The sequence below is a fragment of the Lytechinus variegatus genome, chromosome 15, assembly GCF_018143015.1.
Source record: "Lytechinus variegatus isolate NC3 chromosome 15, Lvar_3.0, whole genome shotgun sequence".
Classification (NCBI taxonomy): Eukaryota; Metazoa; Echinodermata; class Echinoidea; order Temnopleuroida; family Toxopneustidae; genus Lytechinus; species Lytechinus variegatus.
Genome location: NC_054754.1, coordinates 1653351 through 1661346, shown reverse-complemented (window position 1 = coordinate 1661346; position 7996 = coordinate 1653351).

Genomic DNA, 7996 nt, shown 5'->3' with positions numbered 1-7996 from the left:
CGATGACCAACAACGGGAAACGACGGGAGATGTATTCCAAATCCATTGTGTCAAATATTCACTTATAAATACATCTGTTCAAAATTGAATAACAATAAGTTTCAATGCATCTGGTTAATGAAGAAGGAAAAGATGTCGATGGAAATTATCCATGATTTCGAGTCCACTCGTCGGGTTCTCTAGGGTTCTTTGACTCGCTTGAATAAATGAGATATTTGGACATTTTGCAACATCCAGCTAGCCGGCCAGTCGTCTCATCCAATAGTACATTTTTATATAGTTTTATATTAATTGCCTCATATACTTGATTAATAAAAAATATAAAAGTGTAAAATATGATTTAATTGTAGTGAGTACTGATTTAAATTTTGAAAGATTATATATTTAGCCGAAGACAGTAAGATCCAAATTGGCAATACAAATAAGTTATATTAGTCACGTGATTTTACTCGACAAATTCCATAAAGTTTCGAAGGCGGTCACGCCCATCCACCCCTCTCGCTCGCGAGAGCAAGCCCAGCAAGATGAAGAAATGAGATCATATTTACTATAGCATGCTTGCGGCAAAGCCGACCTCCCCCGCCCCCCCCCCCCCCCCATAACCTTATTGACTGGGCCAACAAAAAAATAATGAAAAAGAAAGAGGGAGGGGAGGACAGAAGAAAAAAAAGGAAAAAGAAGAGTGAATGGAATAGGGGAAATATAAAACATGAAATATAAAAATAAAACTTTCGCTCGTGCTTCGTGCTCGCAATGGCAGTGGAGTCATATAAAGATCTGCTCGAAAGGATAACAAAATCATAAACAGATTCATTTGTATTTATACTTCTTGGATATCGGGAAAAATTGAATAATTACTTTACAAGAATGCAAAGGTATGTAGAACAGGGTGAATTTAATTTAAAAGAAGGATTGAGAGTAAAAACTGTATCGGCGATAGCTAAGTAGGGAAAGGGTAGGCCTAACTGTATACCTGTTGGTTGAGTTGGGGATTTCTCCATTTGATGAAAAACCCTTGAATTTCTTGATTTTGAGTTTAAATTCTTTTGGGCAGTGACTCTGTGACTCAATGGCTCTGTTTGTGACTTTAGGCTGATGGTAAGGTGTGAACTTTGAATTGAAAATTGACAATTAAAATATTATTTAATTCTAAACAAATAAACAAAATAGCACGCCACTCTCGTATTAGATGACTTTGGTGAGATATGTATGCTCTTCCTGAATAAAAAAATAATAGTCCTAAGATGTCCCTGTTTGAGTTTGGGGTCAATTATATATTCAGTTTGCGCCTCGCGCTCGCATTGTAAGTTTAGTGAGAGAGTTACCTATCACGATTACAAAATTTGCATATATTTTCAGGTCTGAATAAAAAATATCAGCTCGAGCTTTACGTTCGTGTTCGTTATCAGTGAGATTATCCTTTTAATGGCACAGTCCTTAAAATGTCTCTATTAGGACAGTATGCCCCCCCCCCCACCATGCCGTCACCCACAAAGCAAAATATGCTTTAGACTACAATAGGCCTATAGCCTGTTTTGAAATTTAAATCACCCAAATAATCTCAGCTCGCGCTTCTCGCTCGTATCACTTATTTCAATTTTAAAAAAATTTCAATACAAACTTTTACATAGCATCATATTTCGTAATGACAAACTTTTCCAATTCGGTATAATACATTCCAATACATGCTCTTTGTATAGAAAAGAGATAGTAACATATTATCATGTATAAATGTGCTGAATTAAGTGTCTAAGATTTAGATTGAAATAGGAAACAAATTACTTTTTTTATTCCTTGATATACAACGGCTTGAAGTATTAGTTGGTGTTTAGACACAGTATAAAACACAGTGATCTATTAAATATAAAGATCCATATTTAGGAGCCGTGGTGTAGTGGTTTTGACTCTCGCCTTGTAAACAGAGGGTCGTGTGTTCGAATCCCACCGCGGTCTGGCGTCCTTTGGCAAGGCGTTAATCCACACTTTGCCACTCTCGACCCAGGTGCTAAATGGGTACCCAGTAGGATGTGAAAGTCATTGTAGCTTGTCCAGTACTGTGTGCGCCTCACAGGCTACTGACTGGAATACTCCCCAAGGAGTGGAGGATGTGCACATATTGTGTGCGGGAATGACTGATTGAATCCGATCACCTGGGTAATAATATATATGTAAAGCGCTTAGACACGTCGTTCCGGTGGATTAGGCGCTATATAAAAGCGGATTATTATTATTATTAAATCATTTTGGTCAAATATATGATTTACAATAATCGTAAACTGGGAAGGGTCCCTACATGTAAAGAAATATGCAGTGCCATTAAAAGGTCAAAACAGATCGAATATGAAAAGGCAAAAAGAAACGACTATATACCATACAAAACGCGGGAAAATTTTCCAGTTGTCGGTTTGAGTCAATTACGCTCAAGTGTTTGTTTTGTTTTTGTGTGTATATAAAATCTTTATTCAGATTGTTGTACACTTTTTAAGTATACAGTAAACGTAGAGACTTATTACTTGTTTGTATTGTCTTGCAAAATATGGAGATATATTTATATATATACTTTTTTATAATGGGATAGCCTATTCACATCTTTATATATCAACTTTATTAATTCCTCAGAACTTAAAAAAAAAGTCTTTATGTTTGGATTTTTCATCATACAATAATACCGCATTATTATTCAGTAAATGCAAGTAGAATTAGCTGGGGGGGGGGTTGTTTGTATTATGGGTTGTGATGATCTTTCTTCAAAAAAAATGTTTATCATAATGTTCAATATTTCATTTGTTATATTGCTGTAACATGTACTTCACTTTATTTTGTTTATTTTAATTATTTCGCTTGTATTTATGAAAAATGTGATATTATCTGAATAAAGGCTAAAAAGCATTATTTTTAAATCCGTGAGATCTATATCAAGCTTTTACGTCGAAATGTAAAAACTCTATAGTTAGATACGCATTCTGTTCATTATGACCAAAAATGGTCATAATGTTCACTTTCCATATTTACATGAAACGTCACCAATAAGATTTGAGCTCGCATGCACTACGCGTTTGCATTATTTTTTCAGGATTTCGTAAAACATATTTCATTTGTAACTACGAATAATCGGCGGAAAATGTGGAGGAAAATAATTTCCGACCCCCTATTGACCAAAGTTGAATCCGTCCGTGAAGATACAGGCACGGTACAACCACGGTACAAGTCTACAAGACCATAAAACAGATACAGGAATCGGTATCACAGTGGAAAATGGTCGTATTGTCCTGTCTATTTCGACTTAAACGGGAAAAGTATAAGGCATGATTAGGGTTCTTCAAACTCTCCCGCGAGTAAGCAAGATCTGAATGAACTGACTGGGGGCCGGATTGGCTCTCTTACATTTGGAGCAAAGATTCGGGTGCAGGTTAAATCATACCATGCGTAACAGAATGCAGATTGAAAGGGAGAGTATAGGCTGGGGTTTATATAGGGGACGGTTTTTCAAAGTGGGGGGTGGGGGCTGACCATGCAAAAAAAATTACAACCCTATGGTCATTTTTATGTTTTTGTACACCGGTTTTGGAAAAAAGTGGGGGTGAAGCTCCCAGCCCCCGCTTCCGCAGCCCCTGTCGCTTCTACTGGCTTGGATGGGATGTTGGGACGGTTGGGGTGGGAGGCCGTATGTGTCTTATATAAGTTTCATTTGATTCCACTGCTTTGCTGTACATTAATTTTGTGATATATTTTGAATTGTTTAGACTAGGTATTTTTGGGTTCTAGATTATTTGAATGTTATATTCTGTGATTTTTGTAACTTGAAAAAAAAAATTTCTGAGGGGGTAATATTCTATCAGATTATGTGTTATGTATATCTTTTAAATTAAGTATATGTTTTTTAACTGGATAATTAATTCAATATTATAGAGAAAAAAATAATATTCAGTTTCATCGACGTTTAGTGATGAATTATTGAAGCATGATTTTGTGATTTTATATAAATGGCTAATGTGTTCATTTTCTTTTAACCAAAATTACCCTCCTGATATATGTAAAATATGTAAAAATACTATCAAAATGACTTTTGTACAATTTTCTGTATTATGAATAATTATTTGACTTTTGTGAAAAGTGTTTCTTGATATTGTAACGTTTTTCAAAGTTCTATTATTGTATGATTTTGAACTGAATTATCATTTTAATAAATACTTTTATAAAAAAAAAAACAAGAACAGATATTGCATGTTCTATTTAATTCAAAAGTGGTTTATAAAAACGTGCCTCGCAGCCAAAGGCTAAATAGAAACATTATACGATTCACAGCAAAATGTTTATTAAAGTAACACGAAATCATACAAGTGAAATATAATTACTTCGTATAAAATACAAGGATATAAACTATTGAAAATAAAAATCATACGTTGTATTGAATATTGTAAATATTATTATTACGCATGCCGGTTATAACCACTACATTGAGGCATATAAAATGAAAAGTATTAGAAAAGAGGAGACGGGGAAGGATAGAGATGGACATAGGGAGGAAAACCGACAGAGAAAAGGGGAGTAAAGGATATTTAAAAGGAAATCTACATGTATATATAGAAAGAAAGCACATACATGACAGAAAGAGGATAAGGTCAGAAAGATACAGAAAGTAATAGCGAACAAAGGCATGCATGACAATAAAATAATATCGGAGTGTATAGACTGAGCGGGCAAGGCGAAATAGATTAAGAATGTTTCAGGCAAATGTATAATTAAATATCAATTGGTAGCCCATAGGCTGACAGGCGAACATCATCACTCTATAAACCTAACCAGTAAAAATAATATTTAATTTTTTTTTTTTAAAGACCCCATGATCAGGCGCGGATCCATATCGGAGCCGGCGAGGCCTCATCCCTCCCCCCCCCCCAAAAAAAAAAAAGATAGACAGAGAGAGAAGCGAAAAATTACAGAGGAAGACAAGAAAGAAAGGAAGGCAAAGTGAAAAGAGAAAGAAAAGAAGGAAAAGGGGATAATGAATGAAAGAAAGATTGAGAGGTCAACAAAATAAAATAATTGTCTGAAAGACAAAGCTTGTGAGGGAAGAAATATCAGTGGTTCACTTTTGTTTAAACCCCAAAACATAATGGATCAATATATTATAAGGCCCAGTGTCTCCTCTTGTACCAAATTATTATATTAGAGAGGTAATGGAAATATATAGTGCGTATCAAAAAAAAGTTTACACTTCGAAAAAAAAATCCTGTAAAATTATACATTTGTAATATTCTGAAGATTTTTTCACATTTTAACATATGTACAGATTCATTTAAGCAAATGACGATACAATAATTGTCGAAAAATATTTCTGCTTGAGTGAGCACCACTTACTTTTGATAAGTTAGTTAAAAATGATTTGCGCGGAACTTTGAAATAGCGAATAAAGGTAGAGTTTAATCATGAATAACATTAAGATTTAGATTTATTCATTTTCCGTTCACAAAGCACTTCCGTTAATCCACACTTTGCCACTCTCGACCCAGGTGCTAAATGGGTACCCGGTAGGATGTGAAAGTCATTGTAGCTTGTCCAGTATTGTGTGCGCCTCACAGGCGACTGACTGGAATACTCCCCAGGGAGTTGAGGATGTGCACACATTGTGTGCGGGAATGACTGATTGAATCCGATGACCGGGGTATCTGTAAAGCGCTTAGACACGTCGTTCCGATGGATTAAGCGCTATATAAAAGCGGATTATTATCATTATTAAAGCACAACAAAATCAAACAATACATAGTCAAATTTAAAGTACATGTGGAATTTAGCTAGTAATTTTTTTTTACTTGTTTCCTTGTCCACGACACTTTGAAGAGTGCATTGCGCCCCACCACATATACCCCCACACACCTAGGCCATCGTGACGATATTTGCTTAATTCATTGTGTTAATCATTTTCAAGCTTGGGAAGAGTGTGGAGAAACAAGTATTAAATGAACAGTTAAATGTAAACCCACTTTAAATGATAAAAACTTAGTTAAAAATGCTAAAGATGTCTGAAAATTTTGTTCAGATTAAGTTGTCATCAGATCCAGCTGGCACAAAAAGGGTAAAGTTTGTGTTTACTAATTTCAGTTTGGCTGGCAAAATTATTCGAAAATTCTTGAATGTATCCGTTTTATTTCAATTGACTAAAAGTGCAAGGGAAATGTATGGAAAATGTTTCGTAGGGTCAGTTTGATTTCGCCCTTTCCCCTTGACACAGCGTGAAAACGAGCATTTCTGCGAGCTTTACAAAACTGGACAGTGCTCACTCAAGATTAACATTCTGTTAACACTTTTACTTTCATTGGATAGATGAGACCCAAACCCAAGATTATATGTGAAAAAATTACCCACATGTTGTATATTTTTTTTTAATTCCCAGGGCTTTTTCAAAGTTTAAACTTTTTTTGAACGTAAGCACGGACTGGAAATGTCTTATTCAGACCTTAAAAGGAGAAATCATGAGTAAGAAGCAATTTCCGAAGGCCGTTATGTCGGGATGATTCTTCTTGACTTACAAAAAGCATTCTATACGGTTAATCATGAAATACTCTTAAAGAAATTAGAAGTGATGGGTTTGAATTTAGCATGCTTGAATTGGTTTAGGTCTTACTTGACAAATCGCCGTCAAGTGGTTTCCATGCAAAATGTACTCTCATATTCTATGCCTATAAAGTGTGGAGTTCCTCAGGGGAGCATATTAGGTCCCATTCTTTTTATGTGCTATATCAATGATATGTGTATTTGTGTTAATGAAAGTAAATTACTTTTATATGCAGACGAGTGTTTTACTCTATTCTGATACAAGTCCTCAGCTGATCGGTGAAAAACTTAGCTTAGTATTATCAAATTGTGTTAAATGGATGACAGATAATAAGCTTAGCTTACATGTTGGTAAGACCGAAAGTATTTTGTTTTGTTCGCGGGCTAGGTCTAAGCATACAGATGATTTCAATATATACTATAACAATCAATTAATTAAGAGACAGAATTCCGTGAAGTATTTAGGCCTGATATTAAATAGTGATCTCTCATGTACATCTATGGTTGACTCTATTGTCAAAAAAGCTAATGCTCGCTTGAAATTTCTATACCGGTATCAAAACTGCATGAATACGAAATCCAGTCGCATTTTAAGCTTTTCATGAATACAGTGTTTATTTGATTATGCTAATGCAACATGGTACTGCAGTCTTGGAAAGGTTGATCAAAAAAAGTTTAGAATTATTCAAAATAAGATTGTTAGATTTATTACTTGCTTACACCCAAGAACACGTGTTGGGAAGAATGAAATCGAAAAAGCTGGCCTTCTTCGCATAGACTTGAGGTCGCAACAACTTATACTTCACCATGTTCATAAAATTTTCTATTCAAACGAATATCATTACATATCAAAAAACTTTACAAGGTCATCTAATATTCACGGGCATGAAACAAGAAATAGTCTGTTTAACTTTGTTGTACCTATGAGAAAAGGTCAAATTGACAACACATTTTATTATAATGGTATACATTTTTGGAATTCCCTCCCTAATCATGTTAAATCGGTTAAGACTTTTAAACAATTTAAAGGAGTATTGAAACAACACTTAAAAATGTCCCCACTCTGTAATTTAAATATTCTTTCTAATTTCATGTGTATCATGTAGTCTGATATATAACTTTTTAGTTATGATTTATTTAATCAACTTGTTTTACATTGTTTCATCATCTATTGTTGTTTGCGTGAAAGTTTGATGTCAAACTTATTTGTACTTTTTCATATCTTAGGTTTTACGATTCATGAATCTTGTATTAGTTACGATGCATTTAGCGCTAATATACTTAAAAACTGATTATAGTATAATTTTCATATGTAACCTTGAAATAATGATCGTTTACTCAACCTGTTTTACAATTATTTTAATCATATTTTGCGTAAATGGTATTTCATGGCTAACTTATTTGTTTTTGTCTTTTTATATATTAAGTTTTACAATTCTTC